Genomic DNA, 16,186 nt, shown 5'->3' on the forward strand with positions numbered 1-16,186 from the left:
CAATAAAAAATTGCCGCCAAAAGTGTACATAGCCTTTAAAGGAAAATCGCTCTGCTACACTTTGCCTGCTGATTGCGGTTCACTCCTGTCTGGCTCTCGTTCCCTGTGCTATTGCTCCTGCTTTGACTCCTGGTGTGCCCTGATCTTGACCTCGGCCTTGTCCTGGTTATTACCTCTAACTTGTTCTTTGGATTATCTGGTAACTTTTGCTCTACTCCTGGCTCTAAGTCTTGGCACTGTTCTTGATTATATTTCCATTTTGTTTTCTGGCCTACACTGATCCTGACTTTGGCCTTGTCCTGAATTTGTCTCTACCTGGTCCTTTTGATTATCTGGTACCTGTTGTTCTAATTCTGGCTCTGCCCCTTGCCACCATGTTTGACTATATTTCAGTTTTTTCCTCTGGCCTGTTGAATTCTGACAATCCTTGCCATCTTTCCAGACCACACTATATCTCTCAGTGTTACAAACACCAATCTGTGAATATTCTGGGTTCCATAACCTGGGAATCCTTATGCAACAAAATCTGTATTTCCTTGTGAGTTGTTAAAGTTGAAGACCAGGAGATTCCTTAGACTCTGGACTCCATTTTAGTCATCATCAAATAAATTGCAGTTTCAAGAATTCCCATTTAGTGACTGTAACAGTATGCAGATTTCTAAATTAATGTTCAAAGGCGGAAAATTGCTTTAAGCTATGTATATTAGTACTTCAAGTGTTCCTAATGCATAACCTTTGACTTCTTAACCACATACTTAGGCACATTTTTTTTTTATCTCTAGAAGTGTCATTTTTTGTTGAGATAGTAAGACTGGTCATGTTTTTACTATGTGTAATTGCTTTTCACAGGACATTTGGGGAGGAGGGAGATGTTTGTACTCTATTATATTTTCCACTGCAGAGCTGTGCATTCCTCTAACAAGTGATCCAGCACAGGGTAGGTTAGAAATGTTTTGGGGGTTAAAAGCAAGCTGCATATTTTCCCAGACCATATTCAACTTGTGTGAGTAAATTTTGTTACAATAAATGTTATTTAGAATGTTCCCTTTGGCCAAAAAGGATGATTTTCAAAGATACAGTAGTGATATCAGACACAATTTTGAATACACAGACCATTTAAGGCTACTTTCACATTAGCGTTTTTTGCGGATCCGTCATGGATCTGCAAAAACGCTTCCGTTACAGATAATACAATCGCATGCACCCGTCATGAACGGATCCTGTTGTATTATGTCTTCTATAGCCATGACGGATCCGTCATGAACACCATTGAAAGTCAATGGGGGACAGATCAGTTTTCTATTGTTCACCACATTGCGGACAGAAAAACGCTGCATTAAAAGATTATACGCTGATTTAAAGACTATACCGTATAAAGATTATCCTATCTGTTCTGTTTCACCTTCTCCCCATAGCATATAATACAGTATAATAGGGTAATGATACAACTCTAAGGGCCAGATTTATCATTAGCTCAGGTCAGAATAATGGAGTGAAAAAGTCCCAAAAAAAGTCCCAAACGCTAAAACTGCACACAAATTTGCGACTTTTTTCTGCTCTGCACTATGCTCGCCAGTTTTCTGAAAGTGGGCGTGTTTTCTTATGTAAATGAATCTCTAGACAGATTTACTATTGGGACTATTTAAAAAGTCGCACAAAAGTCGCAATTTCACTCCAGTGAGGACCATGCTTATCTTATGAGACTTTTTAATAGAACATGCGACTTTTTCATAAAAACGTGCGACTTTTTCGTAAAGACGTGCGACTTTTGTAAAGCTGCTTACTGACGGATAAACTGCTACCGTCAAACCACATTTATTACAGTCTTAAAGGGCCGATCATAAATCTGACTTGGCTAAAACTGACTTTAGAGCGAGCGAGTATTCAGCGCGGGTGCAATGCGTGACGTGAATGCATAGCACCCACACTGAATCCTGACCCATTCATTTCAATAGGTCTGTATACATGAGCGTTTTTTTCACGCATCATTTCTGTGTTGCGTGAAAAACGCAGCATGTTCTATATTCTGCATTTTTCACGCATCCCTGGCCCCATAGAAGTGAGTGGGGCTTCAGTGAAAAACGCATTGCATCCGCAAGCAAGTGCAGATGCAATGTGTTTTTCACTGATGGTTACTAAGAGATGTTGTTTGTAAACCTTCAGCTTTTTATCACGCATTTGAAAAACGCATCAAAATGCATTGCACCTGTGCGGCAAGAACTGAACAACTGAACGCAATCGCAGACAAAACTGACTTATCTTGCTTGCAAAATGGTGCGAGTTTCCCTGAACACACCCTGAACGCATCCGGACCTAATCCGTCACACTCATGTGAAGGAGGCCTAATGGCTATGCACTCAACATTGCTTCTAGGAGAGAATATCTTGGTACATAGAATACCTAACTGAGCCTGTACAGCTGCACACAGAGGCCATGTCTCTGTAACATGGAGCCATATTATTACTGTTCATTGCCATACAGTACATGCTCCATGCACCCGGTTCTGCCATAGATATGAGCCATTACTAATCGTTAGGGTCTTATGGAGCACTAAACAGGAATGAGGTCCCCTTTTCTCCTCAGCCCTGTCATCTACTGATTTTATAGACTGCGATTGTTTTCGGTGATGATTAGAGATGAGCGAATCGAAGCTGACAAAGTGGAATTCGATCCGAATTTCAGGAATTATTTGATTCGCGCCAAATCCGAATTTCCTCACGCTTCGTGGTAACGAATAAATTTTTTTCCTAAAATGGCTGCTGCACATGTTAGGACATGGAGCAAGGAACTCTGGGAACAAGGGGTTACCCACAATGCCATGCATGCAGCCAATCAGCAGCCAGCCAGCTCGGTGATGTCACAGCCCTATAAATTGCCTCAGCCATCTTGGATTCAGACATTTTCCAGTGTACTTAGTGCAGGGAGAGACGTTAGCAGGCCCTAGGGAAAGTGCTAGGAAAGACTTAAAAATTAAATTTTGCTCAATAGAAGTTCAGGGAAAGAGCATTAGAAGTGTAGGAAAAGGATAGCGAGGAATTATTCCACAGTATTGAAGCAGAACAGGGTTCAATAGGGGAGTGTACAGCCTGGGTAATAGGAACAATCCTATTACACCTTGCTGCACTGACTGGGGATCCAAATTGCCATTATACTGCTGCTCATTTCAGGTTTGCAATACCTCTGTAATTCCAGCAAACCGTTCTTGTTATTGGGGTCTTATTAGCCCTTGTGCGGTGCAGTAATATATATGTTCTAAAGCCCTTTTTGGCGTGTATTAGTGGCAAAAAATATATATTATTTGCCGTTCACGGCCACAGTTCTATGTTCTAAAGTATTTTTTTGGCGTGTATTAGTGGGGAAAAAGAAAAAGGGCTTATTAGCCATTGTGTTGTGAAGTGAGAAAATTAAAGCCCTTTTTGGTGAGTGTTAATTTCCTTTTAATTTATTTATTTGATCTAACAGTATGTCAGACAGAGAAGTGTCAGGCCCTGCACAGGGGAGGGGCACAGGCTTAAATGTTTCTGGCGCAGGCACAGGTCGCAGTAGAGTAAGGGGGTGTGGCAGCAGGGGTTACTTCCAGAGGTCTGAGCTCCAAGTGTCAGCTAGCGGACGTGTCTTGACCAGCTACCCAGCGGTTCTTGAATGGTTGACTCGATCTTCGACTCCGTCGCAAGTGACATCAAGCACCCCCGAGCTAAGAGTCGGTGGGCTGGCATGGCCCGGGAGCAGGCCCTGTTCCCTCATCCGTTCTCAACCTGCCTCTGTCCTTTTCTGTTCCCTCAGCCAGAGAAGTACTATATGCTGTGGGCTCAGCTCCACAATACAGCGAGCACGAGCTACTAGAGGACATTCAGCAGCTACTGTGCAGCCAAGATCCGGAGGAGATATCCGCTGCTTCCTCCGGTAGGCAGGCAAGTAGTGATGAGGAGAGTGGTGTTGCGAGCAGTCAGGCTCCTGCCTCAGGGACCGTTGAGGAGGACATCAGTGACGTGCAGACAGCACTCGATGATGATGTAGCCAATCGCAATTGGGAGCCGGGTGACGAAGAGGCATCATCATCATCGGGAGAAGAGGGTGGAAGCTTGTGCATGAGGCAGCGGTGGAGCCAGCAAGTCAGTAGCATGGCCGTGAGTCAGCAGGATGGCAGCAGTGGGAGGTCGGTAGGCAAACGTGCCCAAGGTAGACCACCCGCTTCGCAGGAGCCTACCAGTCTGGAAAGTAGTCGTGCAAGGGTCCACGGAGGCAGTGGCGGTAGCAGACAGTCAGTGCGGAGTGTTGGGGGTAAAATCATCTACTCTGCGGTGTGACAGTTTTTTGTTATGCTGCCGGGGGAGGTGAACATGGCCATTTGTCGAATCTGTGGGCAGAAGGTGAACAGTGGCCAGGGTGCCAATGTTGGCACCATGGCCCTGCGTCAACATATGCAGCTTCACCATAAAGTAGCCTTGGAGAACTGTGGCTCCATGTGGTGGTCCAGCCTGCTGCAGCAAACTCTGCATCACCCAGTGGCACGCACCCAATTTCAGGCAGTCAAGGCTCCACCACCTCAGCCAAAGGAAGCTGTCATCTGCTGGTCTTGATGCTCCTGCTTCTCTTGACCTTAGTCAGTCATTCTGTCAGCAATCGATCACCGAAGCGATTGCCAAGAGACAGCAGTATGTGTGCACGCATCCAACGGTGCAGAAGCTGAACATGCTCCTGTCCAAGTTGCTGGAACTGCAGTCCCTCCCTTTTCAAGTGGTGGACTCTGCACCTTCAGAGAACTAATGGCTTGTGCCAAACTGCTGTGGAGAGTCACAAGCCGTCATTTCTTTGCCAAATAGGCAGTACCAGCCCTGCACACATATGTAAAACAGAAGGTGGGCCAGTCCTTGAGCCTGTCGGTGTCTGCCAAAGTGCACGGCAGCACCGACGTGTGGAGCTGTAACTACGGTCAAGGACAATATATGCTCTTTACGGCCCACTGGGTAAATGTGATTCCTGCCCAGCCAAACCAGCAACTTGGCCAGGTGACGAAGCTTCCGCCTCCACGTTCTCACGCCATTGGTCCTGCGACAATGTCCGCCTCTGCCTCCTCATCCTCCACCTTGTCCTCAGCCTCCACTGCAGGGACAATTCACAGTGCTCCACCGGCATACCACATGTGCAGGGTACGGCGGTGTCACGCTGTTCTTCACCTAGTTTGCCTGGGCGAACTGATTACATAGGAGAGGAACTGCTCTGCATCCTTCATTGAGAAATCAAATCCTAGCTTTCTCAGCAACAACTTAAAATCGAAACCATGGTGACCGACAACAGGAAGAACATAGTGTTGGCGCTGTGTCAAGGAGGGCTGAGCCATGCGCTCTGCATTGCACAGGTGTTTAATCTGATTGCATGACATCATAAAAATGGCCAGGAAACTTTGCATGCACTTCAGCCACTCCTACACCTCCAAACCCAGCCTCCTTGAGCTACAGTGGCAGAACGGTGTCCTCCAACATAGGCTGATATGCGACATTTCCACTCAGAGACACGTGAATGGAAAATTTGCATGTCTTCTGTGTTTTGCACCCACTCCTCCACACATAGTGGCACAATTACAGAGTGTGGAGGTGGCAGCATCATCAGGAGGCCACAGAGTGGCACAATGACAGAGTGTGTCTCATTTTTCCTTCCGTCTGACAGATCAGAAGAAGGGTCAAAAAAATCATGATGTCAACCAGGCCAAAAAGGCTGAATAGTGGCCCAGTCATGAAGTGGGGAGGGTGGGAACAGCATGAGAAGTCCATAGAGTGGCCCTATGACATAGTGGTGAGGTGGCAGCAGCATCAGGAGACCACAGAGTGGCAAGGTGACATAGTGTGGAGGTGGCAGCAGCATCAGGAGACCACAGAGTGGCAAGGTAGTGTGGAGGTTGCAGCAGCATCAGGAGACCACAGAGTGCCCTGCTGACAGAGTGGGGAGGTGGGTGCCAATACCAGTACCAGCTGAAGATGGTGGGTGAAAAAAGGAGCACTTAGCAACAGATGTGTGGCAGCAGCAGCATGAGGAGACCACATAGTGGCACAATTACAAAGTGTGGAGGTGGCAGCATCATCAGGAGGCCACAGAGTGTAACAGTACGCTGGGTTGCGCTCCAGCGTGGAACGCAGCGGCTCCTTGTGACGATACGCTGGCTTGCGCTCCAGCGCGGAACGCAGCGGCCGTCTGTGATGATACGCTGGCTTGCGCTCCAGCGTGGAACGCAGCGGCCGCCTGTGTTGTTACGCTGGCTTGCGCTCCAGCGTGGAACGCAGTGGCTGAGGACTCCGTCCCCATATCCAGACCAGGAACCCTAACAACGCCGTGAAGGACTGCCTACCTTCTTGCCACTGGCTCCCCCACTGCTGGCTCCCAAGCCTGGAACAACTAACCGCAAGTATACACCTGTTACCTGGTTTGATTACCATCCTGGAACTCAGAGTGGGGAGGTCCCCTGCTGGTGAGAGTCGGTATTTCCAAACTAACCTGAACTGAGGACATGCTATATACTAACTCTGAACTGAGGGCATACTATTTACGAACTCTGAACTGAGGACATGCTATATACTAACTCTGAACTGAGGGCATACTATATAATAACTCTGAATTGAGTACATGCTATATACTAACTCTGAACTGAGGGCATACTATATACTAACTCTGAACTGAGGAGAAGCTATATACTAACTTGTAACTCCTGCAATACTGGGAGTTCTTTCTTCCCATCAGTAAAACTAATTAGATAGATAGCGGTAAATGATTTTGCTACCTCAAACTCTCCGCTCAAGACTGAGAGAGCCGCCTGGGGTACATACTGAGTAACCGCGAATCTCACAGCCAAAATAAGGGCTGTGGGATAATAGTGGATGTCCATTGCCTCCGCAGTTGAGATCCTAACTGATCAACTTGGTGCGTTACATATTAGTGGAACCCACATGGATCCAGCGGAGGTTGCAGGTCACCTCGTCACCCTCACCAAGAGGGTGGAGACCCTTAATGTGACCGTACAACATCTCCAGCTAGAAAATCAGACACCACGGCAACTTGTCACTCACGGGCCAGGACACCTCCGGGATGGACCAGAACCCAAGGTCAGCCCACCTGAGTTATTCTCGGGAGACCGAAGGCAGTTCAGGGATTTCCTGAACGCGTGCAAACTAATGTTTGAGCTGCAGCCCCGGACTTACCCAACTGACAGAACAAAAGTACTTACCATGATCTCATACCTCAGGGGGGAGCCCAGAGCATGGGCCAATACTTATTTAGAAAAAGAAGACCCGGTCCTGGAATCTTTCCCTCTGTTCCTTGAAAAGATGGCCCTTCTCTACGAGGATCATAGTAAACAGCTGACCGCTGAGACCGCTATACGCAGCCTAAAACAGGGGACACGACCTGTAGAGGACTTTATTGCGGAATACACTTGCTGGGCTCGGGAGACTGAATGGAATGATCTCACCCTTAGGAATCAGTTCCGTCTAGGTCTTTCTGAGGCCCTGAAGGACGAATTAGCCCGAGGAGAATTACCACTTACACTTAATGCCTTGATGCAGAAGGCCACCACCATTGACAGACGGTTGAGGGAACGCAGAGCCGAGAGAGTCTCAGGCTTCACCCCCAACCCAAGACCGTCCAGCCCGGGTCCTGCAGTAGAGATGATGGAGATTGGGGCGATTCGAGGACCTCTGAGAGGGAGAAAGCCAGGAGACGTAACCTCAACCTCTGTTTATACTGTGCGTCTGCTGACCATACAGTTGACGGATGTCCCGCGATACGTAAGAAGTGCGAAGGTAAGAGCAGGACGTCTTGTACCTTAGGCAACACAAATAATAGCACTGGTGGTTACATATACACGTCTCTCACCTTACAGTGGGACCAAAACCGGATTATCGTTGAAGCCATGGTGGACACGGGAGCTTCGGGGAATTTTATTGACATGCATCTGATTGAGCGAAATAAAATTCCCCACATGAGAAAAAAACGTTCCGATATCCGTGAGTTTCATTGATGGTACCACTTCTAGTCCTATCCACAGTCAGACTCAACCCCTCATGGTGACATGCGAAAACAACCACACAGAATTCTTATCCCTTGATATCATACACTCTCCATTGTTTCCCGTGATTCTTGGGTTGCCATGGCTGAATTTACATCAGCCAACCCTCCTATGGGAACAGGGGAGAGTTCAGTTTACGTCACCTTATTGCATGGAGACCTGCTTCCCTCTCAAAACTCTCATGCACGTGGGAGTGAACCAGGTCCCCAGCCAATATGCAGACTTCGCTGAGGTATTCAGCGCAAAGAAGGCAGAATCTCTTCCGCCTCATAGATCTTACGATTGCCCCATAGACTTGCTGCCGGGTAGTGAGATACCCACGGGTAGAATATATCCATTGGCACAACCAGAACTCGTTCACCTCAAACAGTACCTGGAAGAGAACTTACGAAAAGGTTTTATTCAGCCTTCAACCTCCCCGGCAGCAGCAGGGATGTTTTTCGTGAGAAACAAAGACTCAAGCCTAAGGCCCATCATAGATTACAGAGCCTTGAACAAAGTAACAATCAAAAATCGGTACCCCCTGCCGCTAATATCCGAACTCATAGAAAGATTACAAACAGCGACAATCTACACCAAGCTGGACTTGAGAGGCGCATACAACTTAATTAGGATCAGAAAGGGTGATGAATGGAAGACAGCTTTCCGCACTCGGTACGGACTCTTCGAGTATACAGTGATGCCCTTCGGGTTGTGCAACGCCCCTGCCACATTCCAGAACTTTATTAACGACATCTTTAGGGATCTACTGGACGTATGTGTAATCATCTATCTTGATGATATACTGGTATATTCTGATAACTTACACGATCACAGGAAACATGTCCGTTGGGTTCTTGCACGGTTAAGTGTCCACCGGTTATACGTCAAACAGGAAAAATGTGTATTTGAGACTACTTCTCTTCCCTTCCTCGGATACATAATCTCACCCAAAGGTATCCAGATGGATCACTCAAAAATTACTTGCATCCAAAATTGGCCGATTCCGGATTCCAGGAAAGCTCTTCAAAGGTTCCTGGGGTTCTCAAACTTCTATAGGAAATTTATTAAGGATTTCTCCGCTACCACTAAACCACTAACCCGCTTAACTAGTGTCAACACAAAGTTCGTTTGGTCCAAGGACGCCCAATCAGCGTTTGAGTTATTAAAGAACAGGTTCACTTCGGCACCGATACTGACCCTCCCGAATCCGAACCATCACTACGTGCTGGAAGTAGACGCATCCCAGGCAGCCATAGGAGCTGTCCTGTCCCAGCGAAGCTCCTTTTCAACCCCGTTACATCCTATCGGGTTCTACTCCCGGACGCTAAATACCGCCGAATTCAATTACCCCATAGGGGAAAAGGAACTCCTCGCCATAAAATGTTCCTTGGAAAATTGGAGGCATTTACTTGAAGGCTCAATACACCCCATCACAATATATATGGATCACCGTAATCTACAGTACCTGAAAACCAATAAAACACTATCAGGCCGTCAAGTACGGTGGAGTTTTTTTTTTGACAGGTTTAACTTCCAAATTACATACCGACCAGGCTCAAAAAATGGGAAGGCCGACGCCTTATCACGACTGGCTGAATTTCGCACCACAGACACGGCCCCCACATGGATCATTCCACCGAAGAAACTCGTCCTCGCCACCATAGCGTTGGAAACCCAGCTCAAGGATGCTCTAAGTAATGACCATGCTAACACCCCCCCTGGTCTTTTGCAGAACCAACAGGGTTTCCTTTACAAGGACAGCCAACTATATATACCACCCTCCCTCACCAATCAGGTGATCAAACTCTGCCATGATTTACCCCTCGCGGGACATCCCGGCATTGCTAAAACCACAAACCTGATACGCAGGGACTTCTGGTGGCCAAAGATGACCAAACAAATTGAGGAATACGTTTCCACGTGCGAGACCTGTGCCTCATGTAAAAGTGACAGAAAACGACCTTATGGTCTCCTAATGAGTCTTCCCATCGCCAACAGACCCTGGGAATGGGTCTCGATGGATTTCCTAGTTGAACTTCCCCTTTCCAGAGGAAACAACACCATCATGGTGGTTGTGGATTTGCTGACTAAGATGGCACACTTCGTGCCCCTCAAAAAGTTACCCTCGTCCAAGGAAACGGCCGAGGTATTACTGTCTAATATTATTAAGCTACATAGAATTCCTAGCCAGGTCATATCAGACAGGGGTTCGCAATTCGTATCCAAATTCTGCAGAGCGCTTTGTTCCAGACTTCAAATCGACCACAGAATGTCTAGCGCCTATTACCCCCAAACTAATGGGCAGACTGAAAGGGTGAATCAGTGTCTGGAACAGTTCCTCAGATGTCACTGCTCATTTCTCCAGGATAACTGGGATGGCCTACTTCCTCTCGCTGAATTCGCCTATAATAATTCCACGAATTCCTCCACATTACATAGTCCATTCTTTGCTAAATACGGATTTCACCCTAGTTCTCTTCCTCAAACCAGCCTTCCCACAAACGTTCCAGCCACAGACGATTATCTGACTACTTTGCAAACTACCCTCAAGACGCTAAAAGACAACCTTCAACGGGCAAAGGAAAGACAAAAGTTTTATTACGACCGTCGTAGGAGAGAAAATCCTCCCTACCAGGTCGGGGACTCTGTTTGGTTATCGACAAGAAACCTTCGGTTGGGGGTACCTTCCAAGAAATTGGGAAGACAATTCTTGGGTCCTTTTCCGATAGAAAGGGTTATTAACCCCAACACGGTGAGACTCACCCTTCCTCCTCATTTACAGGTACATCCCACATTCCACGTGTCACTACTGAAGCCGTTTAGACCTAGGCCGTTCCCATCAAATGATCCTCGACCCTTGCCCCCGATAGATGTCCAAGGAGAAGAAGAATTTGAAGTCGAGCAGCTCCTCGATTCCAGGAGAAGACGGGGGAAGTGTCACGGAACCATGAACCAGACGTACAACAAGAGATAAGTGAAAATAAGAAGGCTTTATTGAAAATAAAGCTGTAAAGCAAAAGTCCAAACGGATGGTGAAACCGAGCAGAGTCTTGCGAAGCCAGGGGTCAGGAACCAGAAGGGTAGTCAGACGAAGCCAGGATCAGGAACCAGCAGGGTAGTCAGACGAAGCCAGGATCAGGAACCAGCAGGGTAGTCAGACGAAGCCAGGATCAGGAACCAGCAGGGTAGTCAGACGAAGCCAGGATCAGGAACCAGAAGCAGCAGCAGTCTTAGAAGCATGTGAACACAAGAGGACCAAGCAAGGAACTGAAGCCACAGACCTCCTATATATATGAGCTAGGCATCCAGCTCCTCCCAGGGGAAGGAGGAGCCGCAGGGTGGAAGGCTACAAGAAACCCAGGACCCAAGATGGCCGCCAGCACATGTCAAACGAAGGAGAGCAGCAAGCAGGTAAGACCATGACAGTACCTTCCCCTCAAGGGCCCCTCCTCCGCGGAGCACAAAACGGTTTCTGAGGGAAGCGTGCGTGGAAGGCTCGGAGTAAGGCAGGAGCATGGACATCTGCGGAGGGAACCCAGGAACGCTCCTCTGGACCATAACCACGCCAATGGACCAAAAACTGCAACCGACCGCGGACCAGGCGTGAGTCCAGGATATTGCTCACCTCATATTCCTCACGATTGCCCACTTGGACCGGACGAGGCCGAGGAACCGAGGAAGTGAAACGATTACACACCAGTGGCTTCAACAGGGAGACATGAAACACGTTGGAGATCCGCATGCCAGGAGGAAGCGCAAGGGCATAGGCTACCGGGTTTACCCTGCGAAGCACTCGGAAGGGACCAACAAAGCGAGGCGCCAGCTTGGGAGTGGGCACTCGAAGGTTGAGGTTGCGGGTGGACAACCATACACGGTCTCCGACCTGGTAGGAAGGAGCAGGCGCTCGTCTGCGATCAGCCTGGAATCTCTGGCGCTGCGCAGAGACCTCAAGGGACTTCTGGATCTGTACCCAAGAAGCACGTAGGACGGAAAGGTGATCCTCCACAGCCGGAATATCCTGGGGAGAGAATACCTCCGGTAACACGGCAGGTTGGAACCCATAATTGGCCATGAAGGGAGACGTCCCAGAGGAAGAGTTCACCGCCGTGTTCCTGGCAAACTCAGCCCAAGGCAGGAGGTCAACCCAATTGTCTTGGTGATCGGAGACATAGCAACGAAGGAATTGCTCCAAGGCCTGATTGGATCGTTCTGCGGCCCCATTGGACTGAGGGTGGTAGGCCGAGGAGAAGGAGAGATGAATCCCCAACTGGGAGCAAAAGGCGCGCCAGAACCTGGACACAAACTGACTCCCCCGATCCGACACAATCTCCTTAGGCAAACCGTGCAACCGGAAGACCTCCCTGGCAAAAATCGTGGCCAACTCTTGTGCAGAGGGTAACTTCTTGAGAGGAACACAGTGGCACATTTTGGAAAACCGATCCACAATCATGAGAATGACCGTATGGCCTCGGGATGCAGGGAGGTCCACAATGAAATCCATCCCCAGGTGTGACCATGGGCGCTCCCCGGTGGCTATGGGTTGCAGAAGGCCCAACGGAAGGTGCCGAGGGGTCTTACTCTGGGCACAAACGGAGCATGCCGCTACATATGCGGCGATGTCGGAACGTAGGGAAGGCCACCAGAACAGACGTGAAACAGCCCAGGACAGCTGATTCTTTCCAGGATGCCCCGCGGTCTTGGAGTTATGGTAGGTTCGCAACAACCGAGTGCGCAACTCCTCAGGCACAAAACATCTGCCGTTGGGTCTCCCAGAGGGAGCACCAGATTGAGCCGCCAAAATCTGCTCACCCAGGGGAGAGGTCAGGCTGGTGCGAATGGCGGCCAGGATCTGATTCGGAGGTATGACCGAAGTCGGAATCGACTCCTCCCTGGACAGCTCGGAGTACTGCCGTGATAAGGCATCCGCCCTGATGTTCTTGGAACCGGGTAGGTAGGAGACCACGTAATTAAAACGTGACAAGAACAGAGCCCATCTGGCCTGACGTGGTGTCAATCTCTTGGCCTCAGAAAGGTAGGTCAGATTCTTGTGGTCCGTCAGGATGAGAACCGGAACCACCGAACCCTCGAGCAAGTGCCTCCATTCTTTAAGGGCCTGCACGATGGCCAATAACTCCCTGTCACCAATCTGATAGTTGCACTCCGCGGAAGACAGTTTCCGGGAGTAAAACCCACAAGGAAGCAGAGGACCCTCTGGTGTTCTACGCTGAGACAGAAGGGCGCCTACCCCCGTCTCAGACGCGTCCACCTCGAGGACAAAGGGCAACCCAGGGTTGGGATGCGACAGAATCGGAGCCGACACAAAGGCGGACTTTAGGGCCTCAAAAGCTCGGATGGCCTCGAGCGGCCAGACCTGGGAATTACTGCCCTTCCTGGTCAGATCCGTGAGAGGCTTGGCCAGCATGGAAAAGTCCCTGATGAACTTCCGATAATAATTGGCGAAGCCCAAAAAGCGCTGCAGGGAACGAAGACCACTGGGCTGGGGCCACTGTAAGACAGCCGAAACCTCTCAGGATCCATGGAGAACCCCTCAGCGGAAATGATGTAACCTAAGAAGGTTACCTGGGATCGGTGAAATTCGCATTTCTCAAGCTTACCGAACAGCTTGTTCTCTCGTAACCGTTGCAACACTCGTCTGACATCCAGAATGTGGGCCTCCATGGATTCAGAATATACCAAGATGTCATCCAAATAGACTACCACACACTGCTGCAACAGGTCACGGAAAACATCGTTGATGAATTCCTGAAAGACTGCGGGCGCATTGCACAACCCAAAGGGCATAACCAAGGATTCGTAATGACCGGTCCTGGTGTTAAACGCGGTCTTCCACTCATCGCCCGCCTTGATCCTTACTAGGTTATATGCCGCCCTCAGGTCGAGTTTGGTAAAGACCGTGGCCCCTTTAAGGCGATCGAACAGCTCGGAAATCAAGGGTATCGGGTAAGCGTTCTTGATCGTGATGCGATTGAGACCCCTGTAATCGATGCAAGGCCTCAACTCACCGCCCTTCTTTTTCACAAAGAAAAATCCAGCCCCTGCCGGGGACGAGGATTTGCGAATGTGTCCGCGTGAAAGCGCCTCCCTCACGTACTCCTCCATGGCCTCATTCTCCGCTACCGACAGTGGATAGACTTTGCCACGAGGAGGAACGGCACCAGATTGTAACTCTATGGCACAATCGTATGGGCGGTGCGGAGGTAGGGCAACCGCGCGCACCTTATCGAATACATCCCGGTACTCCTCGTATTCAGGAGGCAACAGAGAGTCCGAGGAAGTACACAGCAACTTGACAGACCCATGGATGCAACTAGCCCCACACTGCGGTGACCACGAGAGGATCTCGACCGATCTCCAATCGAAAGTCGGATTATGCTTCTGGAGCCAGGGGTACCCCAAGACCACCGAGTAGTGTGGAGACGAAATAACCTGGAGGCAGACCGACTCTCTGTGAACGGCACCAATGGCTATCCCCACTGGAAGGGTCTCATGAGTCACGTGTGGCGGCAGAAGGGGTCTGCCGTCTATCGCCTCAAGAGCCAGTGGGGAACCTCGAGCCTGCAGAGGAATGGAATTGGCGGCAGCGAACACACTATCAATGAACAAACCACCAGCACCAGAGTCCACCAACGCCTGGGTCGTCACCGAGCCCCCGACCCAGGAGAGGACAACAGTGATCAGTGGTTTGTCAACACGGGAAACCGGGGACGAGGAGACTCCACCCAAGATCTGCCCCCGACAGGATCTCAGGGTACGAGCGTTTCCCGGACGGTTCGGACATGCCAACCGAAAATGCCCACCGAGACCACAGTACATGCATCGGCCCTCGCGTCTCCGGAGTGCCCTCTCCCCCTCGGACAGGCGAGCAAACCCCAGCTGCATGGGTTCACCCCCAGACAAGTCATCCCCAGGAGGCGTGGGAGGAGAGGGAGGCACGGGTGGGACAGCAAACGTAGGCACCAATCTGTTAGAAGACCTCCGCAGGTTCTCCTTAAAGGAAGGTCTCTCCCTGAGTCTGGTGTCAATCAAAATCAGGAAAGAAATAAGAGACTCGAGCTCAACTGGTAGGTCCTTAGCTGCAACCTCATCCTTCAAGGCATCCGAGAGACCATGAGAGAAAGCAGCGACCAGAGCCTCATTATTCCAGCCCACCTCTGCTGCCAGGGTACGAAACTCAATGGCGTATTCAGCTACGGATCGTGAACCCTGTCTGATGGACATAAGGAGCTTCGCAGCAGAGGCAGCACGAGCCGGCATATCGAATACCTTCCGAAGAGAAGCAACAAAACCGGAAAACTCGGCAACCACCGGATTGTTGTTCTCCCATAAAGGGCTGGCCCAGGCCAAGGCCTTGTCCGAGAGCAGCGAGATCAAGAAGCCCACCTTTGATCTCTCAGTAGGAAAGGCATGTGGCAGCAACTCGAAATAAATGCCCACCTGGTTAAGGAAACCTCGGCACTGAGTTGGCTCTCCCCCAAAGCGCTGTGGAAGAGGGGCAGAACCGGTCATACCCCGAAACACCGCAGGCGCAACAACAGGTGTCGGGGTAGACTCTGGCGCAACAACCGGAGCGGCAGTAGGAGCGAGCCCAGGAGCGACAACCGACCCATCGGCAACGGGAGCGAAATGAGCCGTGCGTTCAAGCAGGGTTTGCAACGCCACAGCGAACCGACCCAACAGGTGATCCTGCTGATCAAGTCTGGCAACCAGCGTGGGTAGCGAGGATGGCCCTGTACCGTCAGAATTCATGGCTTGGTCCTAATGTCACGGAACCATGAACCAGACGTACAACAAGAGATAAGTGAAAATAAGAAGGCTTTATTGAAAATAAAGCTGTAAAGCAAAAGTCCAAACGGATGGTGAAACCGAGCAGAGTCTTGCGAAGCCAGGGGTCAGGAACCAGAAGGGTAGTCAGACGAAGCCAGGATCAGGAACCAGCAGGGTAGTCAGACGAAGCCAGGATCAGGAACCAGCAGGGTAGTCAGACGAAGCCAGGATCAGGAACCAGCAGGGTAGTCAGACGAAGCCAGGATCAGGAACCAGAAGCAGCAGCAGTCTTAGAAGCATGTGAACACAAGAGGACCAAGCAAGGAACTGAAGCCACAGACCTCCTATATATATGAGCTAGGC

This window comes from Bufo bufo, chromosome 7 (assembly GCF_905171765.1).
Source record: "Bufo bufo chromosome 7, aBufBuf1.1, whole genome shotgun sequence".
Taxonomy (NCBI): Eukaryota; Metazoa; Chordata; class Amphibia; order Anura; family Bufonidae; genus Bufo; species Bufo bufo.